At 36.7% G+C, this 22,540-nt stretch overlaps 1 pseudogene; it reads left to right on the top strand.

The window, feature by feature from the left end:
* Positions 1 to 10,578: 10,578 nt before the first annotated feature.
* LOC124989371 (olfactory receptor 2G3-like) lies at positions 10,579 to 22,540 on the top strand (annotated as a pseudogene).

Raw genomic sequence — 22,540 nt, forward strand, 5'->3', positions numbered from 1 at the left:
TGTTTGTAAAGTTCATACCTAATGAACAATTTAGGACAGTCATGCCTGCTTAAGGGTGTTATTTGTCTGTTAAAACTAGTCTGCAGATTATTTCATAAATGCTTTGTCAAATTATGGAAGTTAAAGTGCAATAATGTTTTAAGATAATAAGTGATGGTGTATCTTATTTCTAATAAGATAAACTTTCTGTCTCGCTTTATCCAATTAGTGTTTAAAATATGTTATGTGGTATAAAATGTGTCAAATAAATTCTTTAAAAGAGGAGTGCTGGAAACAGCTTGGTAAATTTGTTTTGGTGCATGTGACAAAACCTACAACTTCATTGGGATAATGTAATGTTCCAGTAGCTTACGTAAAAGTGGTTGGGGTTTGTTGGAGTGTGGCAGTATAAACTTTTAAAGATTGGATTTTGCTTAAGTTGCAGGGAGGAAATCCTAACTCACATGGTCATATGCATTCAACTTTAAAGCACACATTTTAAAATTTAACCCAGTGTTTGATTTGTAAAATTGCTGCTTCTGAAAGGGGAAAAAAAATCCCCAAATGCTGCCTATTTTCAGAAGAACAAACTTGTTGGAAGAGGTTTCTCTTACAAATTAAAAGTCTAGGCTTAACAAAATTGCTAAAGTCTCCACAGTATCCTATACGTTCACATCAAGTGTGAATACTGTTTTAACCATGTGGCTCCAAGGAATCCAGCATTTTGAATTTGTTGCAACAGTAACCTGTGGCAGGTATGCCAGTGTATTTTTGAAACTGATGGGATTGAGTGTTCATTCTTTACCTCAAGATGTGTAAGTTAATAACATGCTAGGGTGTGTAGCTGGTGAACCAGTGGCTTTTTGCTAAGTATTTACAAGATTAGAAAAAGTTCTGAGTCCTGATCAAGATTTTAAAGTACTTAATGCCAGTTTGCAACCACTATGAATCCTCAAGCCACATGGGCAAATGTATGATTGGTCATTTAAAAGTACTTGCTCAGTCAAGTTACCTTGGGCAACTCCCATAAGACTACTAAAGACGTGAGTTGATATCAACTTTATGTTGTGTGGCTATTTTTCTCATCCTTGGTCAACCCTCCAAATATTAACATTCCATGGAGTTGGTCATCAATTAAGTATGTTACCACATTGTTTCATTTCTATTAATATTATCCAGTAGACTAGGCTGCTGTTTGGCATAGTGAAGTTGAACATGGAGGAGGAATTGCCCTTACTCTTTAAATTCTGGGTTTACTGACTTAACAGGTGTTTCAAATTTAAAGTCTTAATTGATATCCTCCCTGAACTGTTTTTTTTTCTCCAGCAATTTCTATAGTCAGTTAATTGATTTCCAGGAAAAAATCCAGCAGGCTCATAAAAACTTGAGAATTAAATTCCTTTCTACCCAACAAAAGAAAAAAATCCATACATTTTGATTGTGTGTAAAGTTGTTCAACTAAAGGAATAAATGACTATTATGCAGAAATAAATAAATAAATAAAACTACATAAATTGTAATTGTTTCCTTTTTTGTATTTGTGTGATATTAAGGTGATGCTGGATTCATACAATGTTTTTAGAATTATTCTCCCTATCTCTATTTTTTAGAGGAGTTTAAGAAGTTTTGGGGACAATTCTTTGATTACTTTGTAGAATTCAGCCACAAAGCATCTGGTCCTGATTTTTTTGGTTGGAAGTTTTTAAAATTACATTTTCATTTTCTTTATTTGTTATTGGTCTAATCAAGTTTTCTATTTCTTCCCAATGCAATCATTTTTAATTTTTAAAATTTTTACAGACTTTATTTTGATTAATTGTACACAAATGGGGTACAACTTTTTGTTTCTATGACTGTGCACATCCTGTAATTAGACATATACATAGGTTAATGATGTCTGTTTCATTCCACCATCTTTCATACCCCAACTCCACCTCCCTCTCATTTCCCTCAACAAAATCTAAAGTTCCTCCATTCTTCTCTCACCCCTACCCCTCCAACTCCATTATTTATCATCATCCAAATATCAGAGAAAACATTCAGCCTTCGGTTTTTTTGGGATTGATTTATTTTACCTAGCATGATAGTCCTCAATTCCATCCATTTATTTGTAAATGCCATAATATTGTTCTACTTTATGACTGAATAATATTCCATTGTGTTTATATACCACAGTGTCTTTATCCATTCATCTGTTGAAGGGCATCTAGGTTGGTTCCACAATCTAGATATTGTGAATTGAGCTGCTGTAAAGATTGATGTGACTGCATTACTGTAGTATGCTAATTTTAAGTCTTTTGGGTATAAACCGAGGAGTGGTAAAACTGGGTCAAAAGGTGGATCCACTCCAAGGTTTCTGAGGATTCTCCACACTGTATTCCAGAGTGGCTGCACTAATTTGCAACTCCACCAGCAGTGTAAAAGTGTGCCTTTTCCCCCACATCCACGCCAACATCTATTACTGTTTGTAACAACCATTCTAATTAGAGTAAGATGAAGTCCTAGGGTGGTTTTAATTTGCATTTCTCTAATTACTAGAGATGTTGAACACTTTTTCATATATTTATTAATTGCCTGTAAAGTGTCTGTCCAGTTCCTTGGCCCATTTATTGATTGGGTTCTTTGTATTTTTGGTATAAAGTTCGGTAAGTCTTTTATAAATTTTGGAGATTAATGCTGTATCTGAAGTGTGTGTGGAAAAGATTTTCTCCCACTCTGTAAGTTCACTTTTCACATTATTGATTATATCCTTTGCTGAGAAAAAGCTTTTTATTCTGAGTCCATCCCATTTATTGATTCTTGCTTTGATTTCTTGTTCTTTTGGAGTCTTGTTAAGGAAGTCTGATCCTAAGCCAACATATGAAGATTTGGTTCTACTTTGTCTTCTATTAGATGTAGGGTCTCTGGTCTAATTCCTAAGTTCTTGATTCATTTTGAGTTGAGTTTCGTGCATGGTGAGAGGTAGAGGTTTAATTTCATTTTACTGAATATGGATTTCAGGTTTTCCCAGCACCTTTTGTTCAACAGGCTATCTTTTCTCCATTGTATTGTTTTGGCTCCTTTGTCTAGTATAAGAAAACTGTATTTATGTGGGTTCATCTGTCTCTTCTGTACCATTGGTCTTCCTGTTTATTTTGGTGTCAATACTATGCCATTTTTGTTGTTATTGCTCTGTAGTATAGTTTAAGGTCTGGTATTGTGATACCTCCTGCTTGACACTTTCTGCTCAGGATTGCTTTGGCTATTCGAGGTCTCTTATTCTTCCAGATGAAGTTCGTGATTGCTTTCTCTATTTCTATGAGGAATGTCATTGGAATTTTAATTGGAATTTCATTGAATCTGCATAGCGCCTTTGGTAGAATGGTCATTTCGACAAGATTAATTCTGCCTATACAAGAACATAGAAGATTTTTCCATCTTCTAAGGTTTTCCTCAATTTCTTTAGTGTTCTGTAGTTTTCATTGTAGAGGTCTTTCACCTCTTTTGTTAGATTGATTCCCAAGTATTTTATTTTTTTGAGGCTATTGTGAATGGAGTGGTTTTCCTAATTTCTCTTTCAGAGTATTCATCACTTTTGAATAGAATAGCATTAGGTTTATGAATATTGATTTTATATCCTGCTACTTTGCTGAATTCATTTATTAGGTCTAGAAGTTTTCTGGTGGAGTTTTTTGGATCCTCTAAGTAGAGAATCATGTCATCAGCAAATAGTGATAGTTTGAGTTCTTCTTTTTCCTGTTCATATCCATTTAATGTCTTTGGTCTGTCTAATTGCTCTGGCTAGTATTTCAAGGATGATGTTGAATTGAAGCAGTGAAAGAGGGCAACCCTATCGTGTTCCAGTTTTTAGAGGGAATGCTTTCAGTTCTTCTCCATTAAGAATGATGGTTGGCCATGGGCTTAGTATAGATAGCCTTTACATTGTTGAGGAATGTTCCTACACTCCCTATTTTTTCTAGAGTTTTAGTGCTGTATTTTATCAAACACTTTCTTAGCACCTATTGAAATGATCATATGATTCTTAACTTTAAGTCTATTGATGTGATGAATTACATTTATTGATTTCCAGATGTTGAACCAAACTTGCATCCCTGGGATAAACCCCACTTGATCAGGTGCACTATCTTCTTAATATGTTTTGTACGTGATTTGCAAGAATTTTGTTAAGGCTCAGAATCCATCTGGTCCTGGACTTTTCTTGGTTGGTAGACTTTTGATGACTTCTTCTATTTTGGTGCTAGAAATTTATCTGTTTAAATTGTGTATGTCTTCCTGATTCAGTTTTGGAGGATCATATGTCTCTAAATATTTGTCAATATCTTTGATATTTTATATTTTGTTGGAGTGTAGATTTTTAAAGTAGCGTCTCATTATGTTATGTATTTCACTGATGTCTGTTGTGATCTTTCCTTTTTCATCACGAATTCTAGTAATTTGAGTTTTCTCTCTCCTTTTCTTCATTAGTGTGGCTAATGGTTTATCAATTTTGTTTCCTTTTTCAAAGAACTAACTTTTTGTTTTGTCAATTTTTTGAACTGATGCTCTTATTTCAATTTCTTGATTTCAGCTCTGATTTTAATTATTTACTGTCGCCTACTATTTTTGGTGTTGATCTGTTCTTCTTCTAGGGCTTTGAGATGTAATGTTAGGTCATTTAGTTGTTGACGTTTTATTTTTTTTATTATATGCACTCAATGCAATGAACTTTTCTCTTAGTATTGCTTTCAGAGTGTCCCAGAGATTTTGATATATTGTGTTGTTTTTCTCATTTACCTCTAAGAAGTTGTTTATTTCCTCCCTGCTGTCTTCTGTTATCATTGCATCATTCAATAGCATATTATTTAGTATCCAGGTATAGGAGTAATTTGGTTTTTTATTTTATTATTGATTTCTAATTGAATTCTATTATGGTCTGTAAAGATAGAGGGAGCCTACACCTGTGTAAACACAGGGCTCTGTGTAAACACAGGCACTTCCCAAACTGCCCTCAACCCCTCGTAAAAGTGGCAAAGAATTTTTGTCTCGTATCTTATCTGTGAAGGCCAGGGGGCTGACCCAAGAGCAAACCTTGCTAATGACAACTCTCCTCTCAGAGGTCAGGGTGACCCAGAACTTAAGATAATGTGCTAACCAATTAGAAAGAACACTGTATAACTGCTTGCCTTTCATTATATAAACCCTGCTAAACAAGGGCTCAGGGCCTCTTAATGTCACCGGTTTCTGAGTGCGCGGAGGACCAGGCTCGAGCTTGCTAATAAACCACTCTTTGTTGCTTGAATTGATCGTGGTCTCTGGTGGTCTTTGTGGGGTCTCGAGCCTCTGGGCACAACATATGGGGGCTTGCCCGGGATGCCCCAAGCCACCCAGACACCTGATCATAGAGTCATAAGTGACACCTTCGGCCAGTGAGTAAGGCATTGCCGCATTTTTTGTGGTCTGGATCGCCTGCAGGTTCTGGTTCTGGGCTGGCAAAGTCCTGGCGGACCCGCTATAGGACCCCAGCAGGGTCTTGGGAGATGTCCCCTCGACCCGTCGGGCGGCTTTTTGTCGCATCTGGCAACCTTTGTGTTGCATCTGGGCACCTCTTTGTCATCATCAGAAATTGTTTGTTCTTGTCGACAAAATACCAACTAGCCAATTTTGATTTAGCACGCTGTATGTCTGTCTGTTTGTGTATTGTACCATATGGTCTTTACTCTTGTCTCATATTAAATTCTTTATTGTGTTAATCCAATTTTAGGCTTAGGAATACTCATTGCAGGGTACTTTACAGTCCTTCTCCTTGTTCCTGAGAGATTTGTTTACTCCAATTCCCCTAGGCAGAGAGCTCAGCAGCTCCATTCCTCAAAAGTAGTGAGAAATAATGTTTTGTGATTTTCTGCATTCAAACCTAACCTGATTTCTCTACCAGAAAAAAAAAAGAGGTTAAGAAGTCCTGGGTAGTCCCCTCCTCCCCCCTACCTGGCCTTGCTGAAGCCTGCATTGGAATGTAGAGTGCAGCAGGTTTCAGCAGGAGTGGGGAGGAGGGGGCAGTGAACTGAAGAAAAAAAAAAAAAGGTGTCCGTTTTAAACTTCTGGGCTGCTACACAGAACTAACTCATTTCCTAGGATTCTTGTTTTGTTTTGTTTTTATTTAATGCTGTATTTTTGAGCTCATAATTTTGATCCTACATACCTAGGTTAATGATTTTTTCTGTTTGATCAGTTCTATTTTTATCCAACTCTAGAGTTATTTTTGAACATCTGTTACATTGCAATGGAGATTCACCTATAAAGTTATAAGGCCTTTAATTTTGTGTTATTTGTATGTCGTGCTGTCTGATGTCATGTTTCGTCTGTATCAAAACTGAGCACTCCTAAAATTAAAATTTAAAAATGGATCCAAATACTTTTATTCACGTGATTTAAAAGGGTTCGATTTAAATTGGGTAAACTAATAAAAGTAAAATGTCTTTAGAAATAACTCGCAAGTCTCTAGGTGGTCAAACTAATGAAATGTTGATGTTAAACAATGTCTAATATCAATTGTTTCTAGGACTTTTCTTCAACAGGAAAGAGATGGCAAATACTGTTCAGGACACTTGTCTGACATCTTGGTTTTTTTTTCAAAATAAGTAAATTAAATTTAACATGTATGGGACTACTTAAATGTGTTTGTTGGTGACATCTGATTAATTTACAAAGTTAAACTGTTAATTGTTAAATAACATTAAGTACTCTTAAGTCCTTAAATGCCATGGAGTAACATACTCAAACATTATTGTTGTTTTCATAGGTTGGTAAATTAAAAGTGTTTAAAATTGCTTTGTGTCATTACTAAAAGCAAGGTTATTAAAATTTATGTTCTAACAGGTAAAACCCCAACCCAGAGGGTGAGCATTCCATCTGCTCCCTTACCACTTCCCCCTGCTCCCCCTCCAGCTCTGAAAAGCTCCAAGGAACTCTTAGATTTGGATTTAGAGTTACTATCTCCCCTCTCACTGTGTTTCAGTTAGAGTACTATAAACAACAAAGTATTTTATCTTGTTAAAATAAAGTGATTTATCTAAATTCAGAAATTTCATAAGAGTTGTTTCAGAATGTGAACAAAAAGGGGTCAACAAATAGGAAAGAAAAAAAATAAAAGGTTCTGGGTATGAAAATATATTTAGTAAAAGGGAAAAGGAAATGTTTCTGGGTAAGAAAGTGTTTATGTGATGAAATACATGAGGGTCTAAGTAAGTGCTAAGAAAGTCTGTGTGTAAGTAAAGGGCAAGTTTCAACAAGTTTATGTGTAACTAAGTTGGTTGTATGTATATGAGACAGTTAACGCTATTTAAGGTTTTTCCTAAGGTGAAATACTAATGTTCTGATATAAGCCAAAGTTTAATCTATATGGTAAAATGACATGGCAAAATGGCAAGGATTTCTTAGAAACACTAATTTACTCTTAACTTTGTGTCTATTAAGTTTTATTCTTTAGGACAATTAGTGTTGAAATTTGGAGTTTATACAATTATGGTTAAACAACTGTTAAGAGTATTGTACTATGTTACAGAGTCTAAATTTTTCTTTAAAAACTAAATTTGGTAATATAAAAATGTCAAGCTAATTGTGAAATGGTCACTCTTTGTATATTAAATGTATTCATATTTTCCAGGTATACAAGTTTTTAAAGCAGGAAATTTGTCAAGCTGCTATTCTCCAGAATAAACTTGTCTGTAATGGTAATTTTAAACTTAAAGAGTACATTTTATTGGGGGTTTATTTCTATCATTTAATGTTCTATTATGGGACTATTTTCAGTAAGGTATATGTAAAATTGGTTACTTATTTCACTGAGATAAAAATTTAAATGTAAATGTATTTCTAAGAGTTAGTGACAGCCTGATTTGTTTAAAGGTTCATATCATAGAAGGTGAAAGCATTTTGCTACACAAAAGAAAAGTTAAAAGCTCTCTCAACCTTTCTTTGATTGATTCCTGTTTCGGATATAATGTTAGACTGTGTTAACTAATGTTCATATGGACTCAGAAATCAATATATGTAAACTTCTTAAAGTGACATTTAAGAAAGAGTGTAATGCGCAATAGCAAAAATGGGACAAATGTGACTGAGATTGGGGTCTCTGACCTCAAGACTGTAGCATGCCTGGTGCCTGGGAGTGTTCCTGTGTAGGAGCACAAGATGCCTAACTACTGCAGCAGTGCCCTCCCTGGGGAGGCTCTGTACAGGAGTCCTATCAGTTCTTACATTGATCTCAGGCACACAGTTCTTGGGCAGAAAGAAATTGTTTTGCTAGATAACCAGTGTTTCATCAGTTCCCTTCTCCAGTTCCTGCCCACCTTACAGTAACTTTGGACAGTGGACTTCTTTGAGAGCTACACAGAGTTCCTAACATTGCACTTTACAGTTGTGGGAAAAAGTTACGTAGGTGTTCTAGTCTCAGTAGCTTTCCTGAAAACAAAGAATAATGCTTACATAGTCTTTAACCTAATAATAAGACATGTATAAAGATTGCTAACATAACTCTTTAGATCTGCATTTCCATCAGAGAACAAAGCTCCATCTGATCTCAGCTTAATCTTCAAAATCTGTGTTTATGAACCTTTATTTTCTAATACTCCTTTGACCCTCACTGAACTTGAAAATTTGGTCATGCTGGTCATGGCAAAAGGGGCAAAAATTAGCTTTAGGATTAGAACATTTTACTTAAGATTTGTGAAGAGCCCTCCCTTACCTGAGATAAGGCTCTTCCTCACCCTGCTACATGTTAGAATGGCTCCAAAGTAAGCCAGGCTTTAACTCATTTAAAGTTGAGCTCAAAAGTTTGATGTTTGTTGTAAAGATTACTGTGATCTCAAACAGGGTATATAATGTAGGAATCAGCCAAAATTCAAGATAACTATTATACAAGCTAAATATGTTTTCATTCTTGCTAATCTCATTTTGTAAAACTGTTGCCTGTTACTGTTTTGCAGAAGTAGCTGCTTCCAGAACATACAACCTAGGTAACTCGTGATAATAGGACATAAGCTACAAAACAGATAGTATATGGTAGTACTTTAATAAAAGGGTAAATGATATTATAAACATTGATGCTAAAGCCCAGTACTCTTACTTTATGACTGGTTACACTGTCTTGCTGGATGGTTCAGATCAAACTTAGAGATTGGGATTAAATACAGTGGCCAAGAAAAGTCAGTATTTGGGTCTTGCCCTCAGTCAGCCTGAATCCAGGGAACAAGAGAACTTCTCTAAGGAGATTTGCAACTCTGGGTCACACAACCTCCTGACCAAGGAGTTTGTTGAGGCCACTAGAGGATAAAAAATCACTCAGTGCATCTGCTGCAGAGGAGGGCCATTGGAAAAGGGAGACATCCCTTGATGCTTCCAAAGGAAGCCACCTCATCGAAGAGACCCTGCCTAACATGTGGCTCTGGTGGAGCTAAGAAGCTGCTCTTAAGTTCTCTATAAGTGACCCCTGTGGCAACTCAGCTGACTCTTTAACAGACAGGAACAGGTCACATTGACCAGATTGATCTTAGACACCTAGCAAAACAGTTAAAACCAAAATATAGCCATTCTTGGGCCTTAAAAGAAATAATAGTTAAAAGTAACTCAAGATGTACACTTGTGTTAGCCCACTAAAATTAAGAGTGGAAGCTACAAAAGAAAGATTCTTAGGCAAATGTGCCAGATAACTATCAAGGGAAACTGCCAGAGTCAGAAGATTTTAGTCAGTTTAAGGCCTGTAGTCACAGGTAGGCTTAATCTTGTTTGCTAGTATGATTATCTAGCCATAAGTAACAGAAATATAGAGATCTCTACTTAACACAGGCTATACCAATAAAGGGATATTGTACAAAAATCAGATGACATTAAGTAGCTTAACTATATTTTCTGGGGACATCAATGACATTAAGAGTTAAATATTGTGTTTACATTCCTGATAACCTGGACAATGTTAAAGTCCCCAAATAAAGGCCTTGTCCCCTCCAGCCTTTGCTAGGTCTTGTTATGGTAACAACTTCTCAGTTCTTCCACCCCTGGTGAGGGATTATTGACTTTTGTCATCTTTATGATATTCATTGGCATGTTCCAGATTCTGCAACATTTATATTGTATCAATCTCATTTCAGTACTCATGTCTTTTTGTTCTTCTCTCATAGAAGCACCCCTCCCCAGATGCCTTTACAGCCTGCTCTTCCCCAACCAGATTTCTACCTTGGACCCCTCAGTTGACCCGATTTCTAAAAAGGGAACTCCAAACTGCTTGCCCCACTCTGCCCACTTCCAACTCGAAGAAGCCAGATCGGTCGTCACCCATTTTCCTTACAGCAGTGAAGGAGTTCCTAGTATTAGATGGGTAAATGAAGTCAGAATTGGGGACAGGCAGTTAGTATAGAAATATGGGATCGGGTAAAATTGAGAAAATAAAGGCCATGGGGGCCATCTGCTTCTGGAAGTTGGAGACTGCCCCTGGGAGAATAAAATGTTAAGGATCTCCTAAGCTCATTGATTACCAAATTTACCTGCCATAGATGACTCTACGTGGAGAGTGGACAGGTCCAAAGACAACCTGCTAAAGATCAAGCTTTGCCACCACAGACTGTGACTATGTTCTTACTTTTGCTTTGTTATTTTGTCCTGACCACAACTGCAGCTGTAGCTCCAGTTTTTGGAGCCACCAACCTCAGCCCATATCAGCCTTATGAAATCACCTGGGAAGTAACCAACCCAGTGGCAAGAGTTCCCAGCCTGACTGTGACTGAATACCACCCTTTATGGACATGGTGGCCTGAACTGCAAGTAGACCTTTGCACCTTAGCAAATGGGGCTTTTTCTGTGGGAACAGGCACTATTAGTGTTAATGAAGAATTACACCTAAGTAAACGGGCCCTTTCAGATACAGTTAGTGGGAGAACAAGGAAATTTAACAGTGCTTATACTTGCCGGAGGGTTAGAAACTGGAGTAGCTTCCTTAGTCACTCAGAAACAACATTACTCCAATCTAAGAGCAGTGATAGATGCGGACATAGAGCGTTTGGAAGATTCAATCTCTCATTTAGAACAATCTTTAACTTCCCTAGCTGAAGTGTTCTTACAAAACAGAAGAGGTTTGGACTTAATATTTTTACAAGTAGGCTTATGTGTTGCCCTAGGAGAAGAATGTTGTTTTTATTTAAATCACTCTGGGATAATCAAGGATAACATGGCAAAATTCAGAGAAGGACTAGCAAACAGAAAGAAAGAACGGGAAGCTAGTCAGAGCTGGTTTGAATCCTGGTTCAAATTTCCCCTTGGTTAACTACTCTGGTGTCCGCTATAGAGGGACCCCTAATATTCTTGCTATTAGCTTTAACTATAGGACCTTGTATAATCAATAAGTTAATTGCTTTTGTTAAAGATAGAATAAATATTGTACAGCTAATGGTGCTAAGGGTTCAATATCAGCCTGTGAAGCAACAGCAAGGGGTAAAACATTAGAGACCCAAGATTGGTTCTCTAAATCTCTTGGGGAGGGGGAATGTAAAGATAGAGGGAGCCCACACCTGTGTAAACACAGGGCTCTGTGTAAACACAAGGCTCTTCCCAAACTGCCCTCAACCCCTCGTAAAAGTGGCAAAGAATTTTTGTCTCATATCTTATCTGTGAAGGCCAGGGGGCTGACCCAAGAGCAAACCTTGCTAACGACAACCCTCCTCTTGGAGGTCAGGGTGACCCAGAACTTAAGATAATGTGCTAACCAATTAGAAAGAACACTGTATAACTGCTTGCCTTTCATTATATAAACCCCGCTAAACGAGGGCTTGGGGCCTCTTAGCATCACCGGTTTCCGAGTGCACGGAGAACCAGGCTGGAACTTGCTAATAAACGACCCTTTGTTGCTTGCATTGATCGTGGTCTCTGGTGGTCTTTGTGGGGTCTTGAGCCTCTGGGCATAACAGGTCTGTTAGAATACAAGGTAGTTTCTCTATTTTTAAAATATTTACTAATAGCTTCTTTGTGGCATAGCATATGGTCTATTTTGGAGAAGGATCCATGAGATGCTGAGAAGAAAGTATATTTGCTCAATGATGGATGAAAAACTCTGTGTGTGTCCATTAAGTCTATATCATTGATTGTATTATTTAGTTTTATAGTTTCTTTGTTTAGTTTTTGTTTGGAGGATCTATTCAGTGGTGAGAGCAGTGTGTTAAAGTCACCCACTATTATTATGTTTTGACTTATTTGATTCTTAAAATTGAGGCTTTGTTTGATGTACATAGATGCTCCATTGTTTGGGGTATAAATACTTAAAATCATTATGTCTTGCTGGTTTATGGTTCTCTGGAGCAATACGAAATGTCCTTCTTTATCCCTCCTGATTAACTTAGGTCTGAAGTCCACATTATCTGATATGAGGATGGAGACCCCTGGCTTTTTACTGGGTCCATGTGCATGGTATGCTTTTCCCCATCCTTTCACCTTTAGTCTGTGGATGTCTTTTTCTATGAGATGAGTCTCATGAAGGCAGCATATTGTTGGGTCTTTCTTTTTAATCCAATCAGCCAGTCTGTGTCTTTGATTAATGTGTTTAGTCCATTGACATTCAGGGTTATTATTGTGATATGATTTTTATTCCTGGTCATTTTGGCTTATTTTTGGTTTTTAACTTGACTTGGTTTCTCCTTTGATTGGCTTTTCCTTTAGGGTAGTTCCTCTCTTTGCTGTCTTGTATTGTTGTTTTTCACTTCCTCCTCATGAAATATTTTGCTGAGAATGTCCTGTACTGCAGGCTCTCTATTTGTGAATTCTTTTAACTTTAGTTTATTGTGGAAAGATTTTATTTCATCATCAAATCTGAAGGTTGGTTTTGCTGGGTATAGGATTCTTGGTTGGCAACCATGTTCTTTAAGAGCTTGAAATATATTGTTCCAGGCCTTTCTTGCTTTTTGGGTCTGAGCTGAGAAATCTGCTGTTATACATAATGGTTTTCCCTTACAAATATTTTGATGCTTTTCTCTTGCAGCCTTTAAAATCCTATCTTTATTTTGTACGTGAGATATTTTCATTATAATGTGCCTTGGTGTGAATCTGTTAAAATTTTGTGCATTTGGTGTTCTGTAAGTCTCTCGTATTTGATTTTCCATTTCATTTTTCAGGTTTGGGAAATTTTCTGATATTATTTCATTGAATAGGTTGTTCATTCCTTTGGTTTGTATCTCTGTGTCTTACTCAATCCTGATAATTCTTAAATTTGGTCTTTTCATGATATCCCACGATTCTTGGAGGTTCTGTTTGTGATTTCTTACCATCTTCTCAGTTTGGTCAGCTTTATTTTCAAGATTCAGTATTTTGTCTTCATTGTCTGAGATTCTGTCTTCCATGAGATCTACTGTGTTGGTGATGCTTCCATTTAATTTGGCTTATTGTTTCTTTCATTTCAAGTATTTCTGTTTTTTTTTTTTTTCAGAATCTCTATAGAAGTATTGTTTTGCTTCCTGCATTTGATCTTTTAATTGTTTATTGGAGTGATCATGCATTTGCTCTCTTATCTAATCTTTTGCTTCTCAGACCATTTTAATTATGTAGATTTTAAACTCTTTTTCTGTCATTTCAACTGCCATGCTATTATTGGGTTTTATCAAAATAGCATCTTGGTTTGCTAGGGACACTTTCTTCCCCTGTTTTTCCATATTGTTTCTTTATATTCCCCTCTAGCAGTGAAGATCTGAGGTACCGCAGTTTCTCTCCTGTAGGCTTATTGTGACCCTGCAGGTTTCCAGTACCTCTCCTTTGAGGGAAAGATCAATATTAGCAGCATCCAATACAAACAACATGCAGTCCTAAACCAGATAGACCCTATAAAGATTTTAACATTATTGTAATAAACAGGTTGAGTTTGATTATTATCTACAGTATTTCTAGTGGTGGACAAAGAGGATCGGGAGGGATGTAGATGTAAATGTTAATGGGAAATGAAGTGAGTAAATAGAGGTACCTCAAGGGAAGAGTGAGCACGTGAAAAGGGAGAAAGAGACTCCAAAGGAATAGGTAAATAAAAGGAAAATAGCGTGAGAGGAAAAAAAAGAAGAAATAAAAAATTAAAAATTAAAAAAAAAATCTTTGGTTCACAGTCATCCACCACTCAAACCTCCCAGTCCTCTGTATCTTGATGTGATTTTGGTACCTATCAAAAGGCCTCCAGTCTCCTGTAGCTGTCTCAGAAAGGGAGCCAACCCTCCAATAATGGTGGCCACACCCTCAGGAGTAATTTAAAATGTCTGCACCAGCCTCCAAAGAAGCTCGGGAGTTGCATCGTGGGTGAGCCAAGTCCATGTTGATGGGGGGCGGGGAGCAGCATGATTTCCAGTGACCATCTCTGAATAAAATTTTAACAACCTGTAAAGTATTACTAAATAATACTTGTGAATTTTATTTTTTTCTGAGATCATTTTAATTATTTTAATTTGTGCATCTTTAGAGATATTCCATATATACAATGAGCATTAATCAAATACAGGTAATAAGAATTTTCATCTCTTCAACCATTAGTCATTTTTATGTATAGGAAATTTTATACTCATCTGTGAACACATATTGTGCAATTACAGTATAAAAATGATTGGGAAAGGAACATATCAACTTCAGAATAATAGATGCTTTGGGAAACAATGTTAAAAAAGTGACTTGAGGGTGATAAAATGAGGACTTTCAGTGTATCTGTGATTATTGATCCTTTAAAGGGATATAGAACCAAACAATTATAATATTTTTCATAAAGGTATTGAGTCCATATGTTTTACAATATATACATATTTAATATTAAACAATATAAATAAAAAATAAAGCATATGTAAAGAGGCATTTCTCTATTTTCAAAAAATGTATGAAAACCAAATTTTATCATTGTATAATACATAAATATTATTAATTAACCATGAGAAAACTCATTGCCCTTTTAACAAAATACTCATCTTAATGTGACCAAAATACTCAACAAGAAGAACTTAGAAGAGGAAAAGTTTATTTGGGGCTCAGTGTTTCAGAGGACTCAGTCCATAGACCACTAACTCCATTGCTCTAGCCCAAGATCAGGTACCATAATGTGGGGGGAGGGCCCAGCAGAGCTGCCACATCTATTTCCTGCCACTCTGACACTTGACACGGTCTGTTGGAATAGAGGACTCAACACTTGACACAGTTCTGTTGATTGTCCTCTCTCTTGGGAGCCATAGGTGTGGCATGTCTCCTTGTGTAGTTGCTTTTTAATATTAGTAATCAATATATCATTTAGAAACTTTTTGGAAAAACATTGGGAAGGTTTTACTGTATTGGGACACAAAATAGTGCATAATAAAAATTTGGCAGTAGTACATAGATAAAATATATGAAAATAAACAATTGTAGCTGTGTTCAAGTTAAAAGGAACCTGTGATTACTTTAGTATAATAATAGATGGATAAAGAGACATTCCTCTGAACTTGGAGGCGGTGTTTGGCCTTTGTTGCTTTCTCAGTCTCAACAGTGAATTCTAGAGATACTTTAATAATAAAAACATTTAGGTTAGTCATAAATATAATTTGTGCTTTTCCTATGTTTAATCTAATTCTTTAAGAATCAGAATAAAATTGTAGTTCGTCATTGTGTGATATTAAAATAGACTAAATATGAACTATGATTTGATTTCTTTGCCCTTTAATAATAGTAAAAACTTTTCACTGTTAAACACTGGAGTTCATGGTGGGGGTGGTTTCTCAGAAAATCTAGTGATGTGTTAGTTCTGAAGGTTGAAGGCTGGCAGATCATGGTGCCCTCGGTTTAGCTGGGAGACAAGGTTGCTTTAATCTAGTTGGGAAATAAGGTTGTTTTGGTCTGGACTGTCATACAGAGAAAAAGTGTACTTTGAGAAGAAGCATAGATTGTACTTTTGAAGGTTTTTCTTGTTTTAAACTAACCAAAAATGATATAATCATTAGTAAGAAAAAATATCTATAAAAAGACTGGCAGAAAAAATAAAGACAGATTCAGCCTGAGAACACTTGGTGTCTCTGTGTGCTGTTTCTCCACCGTGCCAACATCTCCCATCCACCAAGGACCCCAGGCCCCTGCTAGGGCTGGACCCTGGCACAGAGCAAAGCTGATCTCTTCACAGCAGGATCAGGAAGATAAAAAGAAACAATAGGGAGGGCCACACAGCAAGCCCTCAGTGACCCAGCTCCTCCAGCCATGGTCCACCTGCCTTCAGTTACCACCCAGTCAGACTTGATAGGTCTGCTTAGTTTACAGCTGTCCTGATCAAATCATTTCACCTTTGAGTATTTTTGCATTAACAGGAGATTTGGGGGTCAGTTAGGATCCAATAATAACAGAGGCACTTCCCACTTGTTCTGCAAACTGTTTGGAATTGAAACAAGAGGAATACTGCTTCATTTGGAGGCAGGTATCTGAAGAAAATTACTATAAATCAGAGATTCAGAGAAACCCAGGGATTCTGGTGTAGTAAACAGAGGATACAAAGGAAAACACCTGAGACCAGCAGCAACAGTGGTGCTGCCACCATAAAGGGTGGGACAACACAAAGGGAGAGAGAAACAAACACAATGGACAAATTTGATGCATAAACTCCTGTGGATAGCAGTTTGTCCTGAGTTAATATGAATACTGCAGAGTGAACTGACGTTTAAAATGTGCTCCCTTTCTTAACTTGTAAGAGAAAGACTGAGGTGAAAGTGGAGAGCCGGCTCCAGAGGTTTATCCTTAATCTTATTCCTATGGGAACCCAAGGGTTCTTGGGAAATACCTCCACTCTGCCTCAGCAAGGACTTACTGTATGGCCTAACATTCACCTGGCAAATCGCAATCCCAAATAGTTACAGAGAAAAATGGATCTAGGGGGATTCAAGACAGAGATACAGAACAGAGTGCAACCCACTCTCCCTTTGAGCTCTGTGGTGTGAACAGCCAGCTGAAACAGAAGGCTGAAATTGGCCAGCTGGGTGTAATTACATAAGGGACAGTAAAGTGTAACCCACTATTTTTTTTGAGCACTGTTCTGTGAAAGATCTTCTAAAAGGGGTAAATTGTACAGGTGGGCATGATTCTATTCGAGGACAGAAACCTCATATTTAGTGGTGGGAAAGGGAGGCACTATAGGAAACCTGTTGGACACCATGGACCCTAAGTGGTCTCTTACCCCTCCCTATAAATAGAACTCTGGGGTGATGCTAGAAACCTAAATGCCCAGCCACAATTAATACCTCCTTAGCCCTTGGTATGCAAGGATTTAAATGCTTAGGACTAGATGCCCCAAACAAAGGCTTAAATTTCCATTTAGAGCTCAACCACAGCAGTTGGAACTTCCCAAATATATCTCTGTGCCACTTCCAACCAGGAAGAGAAGTGACTGAAGATGTCCAAAGAAAACCCAATTGAAAGTTCCAGATCCATTTCCTTTGCACTGGTGAGCAGAGAAGATGAGCCCATTTTCGACCAGCTACACTTCCATGCCACTCCAGCATGCCGACTGGGGACGAGCACAGAAGGAGGTTGGTTATAGTCCCTTGTGCTGCCTAAGATGTCCACAGACTAGGAAGAAAGAAAGGGACAGAAGAACAGTCTAGAATATAATGTAAATACTCACTTCAGCCACCTCAGTGAAAAGAATGTTAGCATACTTAATTAAGAATTTTTCTTTTCCTTTTTTCATTTTTTTTTAGTTGTTCTAGTTCTATTTGCTGAAGGATCATGTACATACATATGTCTATATGGTTCTAAGTTATTTTCCTATTTTATTTTTAAATTTCCTTTTTATTGACATTTTACTATTTGTCTTTGTCTTCCTAAGAGGTAGTTATTTATTTATTTATTTATTTTAGCAATGGACCTTTATTTATTTATATGCCGTGCCGAGAATTGAACCCAGTGCCTCACACTTGCTAGGCAAGCGCTCTGCCACCAAGCCACAACCCCAGCCCATAAGAGGTAGTAATTTATTAATTGTATTTTTTTTGTTTGTTTTTTAGTTTTTTGTTTGTTGGGGGGTGTTGGTGCTGTTTTGCTCTATTTATTTTCTTGCTTTATTGTTCTTACTGTCTTCACCTCTCCGTCAAATAGCAAAATACACAACTCTCTCTTTTCTAGTACTTCACACTCTTAAGGGTTTTCATGGACAAACTGTCGCCTACTTTCTCTCTTCCTACCTTTTGAATATTCTAACGTTTCTTTTGCCTTAATATTCCAATTTTTTATTCTTAATAAACTATATTTTTAACTTCCTTTTAGTCCATGTAGTTTATCCCTCTGGGTAATAGAATAAAGGTAGTTCAGAGGAAGCCACTTTCTAGAAGCTCTCCAAGAGTTATTCAAAACAGCAATTCAGCAGTGACAAAGCTGAGAAAAGTGAAGGACCCTGTCACTTCAAACAGGCAATCTGAGCTCTGGGGTAAGGAGTCCGCTGCACTCTGGGGAATGGGGGGAATGAGCTCAATTAAATCTTGGCCAAATCTAGTAAAATTCTATTTGGAATTTGCATACCATTCCCCTAACAAGTTTGACCACTTTGAATCAGAGTTGAGAATAAAAAGAACTGTCCAATAAATGGCACCCCAGAAAGAAAACATCAAATTTTAGAAAACCTCAAGAAAAAAAAATCAATCAAGTTACTCCCAGAAAATGTTGGAGGGGAAATATAAGTCTAGACTCCTCTCTAGTCCAGAATCAAAGGAGTACGAGAAGAACTGAACAGAAAGCCAACTACATTTTAAAAGCAATTTTAATTTCCTTATCATATAATCTCTCACCCAATTTGAAAAAATCACTCCCATCTACCAGACAGAAAAGTGGACTGTTGATGAACATTGTTAATAACTTTTTTAAAAAAGATTTATAGGGCTGGGGAGATAGCTCAGCTGCTAGAGTGCTTGCCTCACAAGCACAAGGCCCTGAGTTCTATCCCCAGTACCACCAAAAAAAAAAAAAAAAAAAACAAAAAAAAAAAAAAAAAAAAAGATTTATAGTATAAGCCATTGTTAGAAGTGGTTGTAAGTACTGGGGATTACTACTACTTCTCAATGTGGTGTTAGAGATTGGAAATCATAGCAAGTTCATATTGAGTAAGACTTTGAAAGTTGGAAAGACCACCCATGCTCTTTGATAGGCAGAATTAATATTGTCAAAATAGTCATACTACCAAGAGCATTATAGAGATTTGATGTAATTGCCATTGAAATAACGATCACACTCTTCATAGAATTAGAAAAATGCACTCTTAAATTTCATTTGGAAGAATAAAAGATTTTAATTGCCAAAGCTATTAGGTCCCTATCTCTTTCCTACACAAAAGTCAATTAGAAGAAGATCAAAGACCTAGAAATTAGACAATAAATTTGCAACTGCTACAGAAAACAGGCTCACCACTGCAACATAATGACACAGACAATGATTTCCTTAACAAGAACCCTGAAGTTCAAGAAATAAAGCAAGAATCAATAAGTTGAATTACATCAAATTAAAAAGCTGCTGTACCACAAAGGAATCAATTAAGGAGGTATGGAGACAGTCTATGAAGTGGGAGAAAGATCTCTTGTGGCAACTCCTCCAACAGGCGAATAATATTCATAATATAAAAAGAACTAAAGCAACAACACAAAACAACCTAATCAATAAAGAGCAAAAGACATTTCTCAAAAATTGCCAACAGGTATACGCAAATATGTATGACATCACTTGAAAATAGGAAAAGGCAAATCAAAGATTTCATCTCACTCCAGTTACTGCTGCAATCATCAAGAATACAAATAATAATAAATTCTGGCAAGGTGTAGGGGGCGAAATGTACATTTATACATGTTAGTGGAACTGCAAAGTAGCATAACCACTTTGGAAAGCATTATGGAGATTCCTCAGAAGATTGGGAATGGGAACATAGAATGATTCAGCTACCTCATTCCTTGGTATTTGTTCAAAAAGAAGCAAACATAATCTTTACTATATTCTTAGTTATAAAAGGTTGACCACCGTCATCTCTTTCTCAGACAAAATTCTTGTTTTCCTCACATTGATTAGCAGGAATGTGAAAGGGGGAGGGAAGAGGTTTTATTGTGGAGTCTTCCTGGAAAATATGTATTTTGAGACATATGAATAAATACACAAGGAAATAAAATGATGTCGCTCATCTCTTCCTTCTGCCAGGAGACATCAACTATTTCAACACAGCACAATTCTAGTTATTTAATAGTAGGGAAGATTATGCCAACTCACATTGAGGTCACTTTGGACACATCAGAGCATTCAGGATTTTTATTTTACTACCAAAATATTTGACCAGGAAGACAGATGCTAAACAACGTGACCACTGGTTTATAGTGTCAGTTTCCTTCTTTTTGTTTTAATTCTGGAAGAAGGATTATTTGTATCCAAAATATGTCATAGTTTCATCTCTGCTAAATTTAAGCATGCAATTGATTATTACCATGGATGCCAAAGAAAATTAGGCACATATTCTCCTAAAATATAATTATTTGAGTCTGGACATAACAATCTAGGGTTCTTAGATTTACTTGTTTTCTAGTTAGGCTGTTAGAGGTCTAATCAGAAATTTTCATTAGAAAGGCTATTTTAAAGGAAATTTTTTCTGTATATTTAGCTATCAAAGTTAATCAATATGCTGCAGACTTTTTTGGGAACCCTAAAATTGACCAATCAGAAGTAAATATTTTAATAACTATATTTCGTAATCTTTGCAAGTTAGTAGTTTGAATTATACTTATGCAGTCTATATAATTTATTTTATTAAAGGTCAATGAATTATATTAGCTCTATTTTGTGTACTATTATACTAGAACCATCTTTTCTTTAAAATATTTTTAGTTGTATTTGGACATGGTATCTTTATTCATTTAATTTTATGTGGTGCTGAAGATCAAACCCAGTGCCTCACACATGTGAGGCAAGCACTCTATCACTGAGCTACAGTCCCAGCCCCATAATAAAGCCATCTTAAAGTGTGTGGCATTGAATTAGATTTTAAAATGAATTAGATTTTTCTAGAAAGCAATATTTATAAAGCAGAACCATGCCTCCAATAGATCACAGAAGCTTTCCTTAATTCAATTGCTGGTTCTACCTTCAGTAATTGATTTCTTCATAGAAAAATAATGAATATGAATGATAGACATATATACTTTCTCCTAATTAATATTATAATTATTCTTACTGTATCCCCAACTCTATATCCCTTTTCTCTTAAAGTCCTACCTACTCTGTATATTTTTCAACTTTTGTATCTGTTGTATCTATTGTACAACTATCATGTATCTATGCATATAGAAATCATTTCATTTTCTTCTTGCTTTGCTTTTTCACAGTTTGCACATTGATGGCCTATGTATTTCATTTTCAGATAGATCTCAAATCTGTTTTGCTATATAATCCTAATGTCTATTCTGTGTTTGTGTTTGACATGTTCATGATATGCATTTCTCTTATTCTATATAACAAGTCAGTTCATCATTTATTGCATTATTTAATCTGTGTATGTTGTTTCTTTGTATATAAATCCTGTATTGAAGTGCTCAAGTTTTAGTTCTTTATTTTTCTATTGGTTACACTACAGGGTTTTTCTTCCTACAAGAATAAAATAGGAATTATCAAGAAAGAAGACTCACAATTAAGAATCAATTTTAGCAACCCAGCAGGTTTTATCTTACTGGAATTTTCTGACCAGCCCCAGCTGGAGATGGTTCTTCTTCTGGTCATCTTTGTCATCCACATTTTGACACTGCTGGGGAACACAGTGATCATACTTGTTTCACACGTGAACCCCAAACTCCACACACCCATGTATTTCTTCCTCTCCAATCTCTCCTTCCTGGACCTCTGTTTTACTACTAGTATTGTCCCACAGATGCTCTGGAATCTCAAGGACCCTGAGAAGACCATCAGTTACACTGGCTGTGTGATCCAGTTATACATTGCATTGGGATTGGGCTCCACAGAGTGTCCTCCTGACTGTTATGGCCTATGATCGTTTCAATGCCATCTGTCGACCCCTCCACTATGGTGTTATCATGCACCCAAAGCTTCTCTAGCAACTAGCAGCCGTGGCCTGGACCAGTGGTTTTGTGGAGTCCACAGTTCAGACCACCCTAGTTTTCCAAATGCCTCTCTGCAGCCACCACAGGGTGGATGATTCTATGTGTGAGGAGTCTGCACTGATTAAAATTGCTTGTGTGGACACAACCTTCCTGGAATATGAGCTCTCGGTAGCTACTGTCCTCTATGTGGTTATACCTCTGGGGCTTATCCTGGTCTCCTATGGCTGCATTGTTAGGAGTATGCTGAGGATAAAGTCCACTGAAGGCAGAAGGAAAGCATTTGGGACCTTGGATCTCACCTGATTGTTGTGGTTTTGTTCTTTGGGACTTTAATTTCTGTGTATATACAACCCAAGAGCAAGTACACACAGAATCACAGAAAATTCCTCACCTTTTTCTATACTGTGGTGACCCCCTCACTTAATCCTTTGATCTACACCTTGAGAAAGAAAGAATGTAAGTGGGCAACAAAAAGGTTGCTAGCAAGAGATCCAAGTTAG

The sequence above is a fragment of the Sciurus carolinensis genome, chromosome 7 (genome assembly GCF_902686445.1).
Source record: "Sciurus carolinensis chromosome 7, mSciCar1.2, whole genome shotgun sequence".
Taxonomy (NCBI): Eukaryota; Metazoa; Chordata; class Mammalia; order Rodentia; family Sciuridae; genus Sciurus; species Sciurus carolinensis.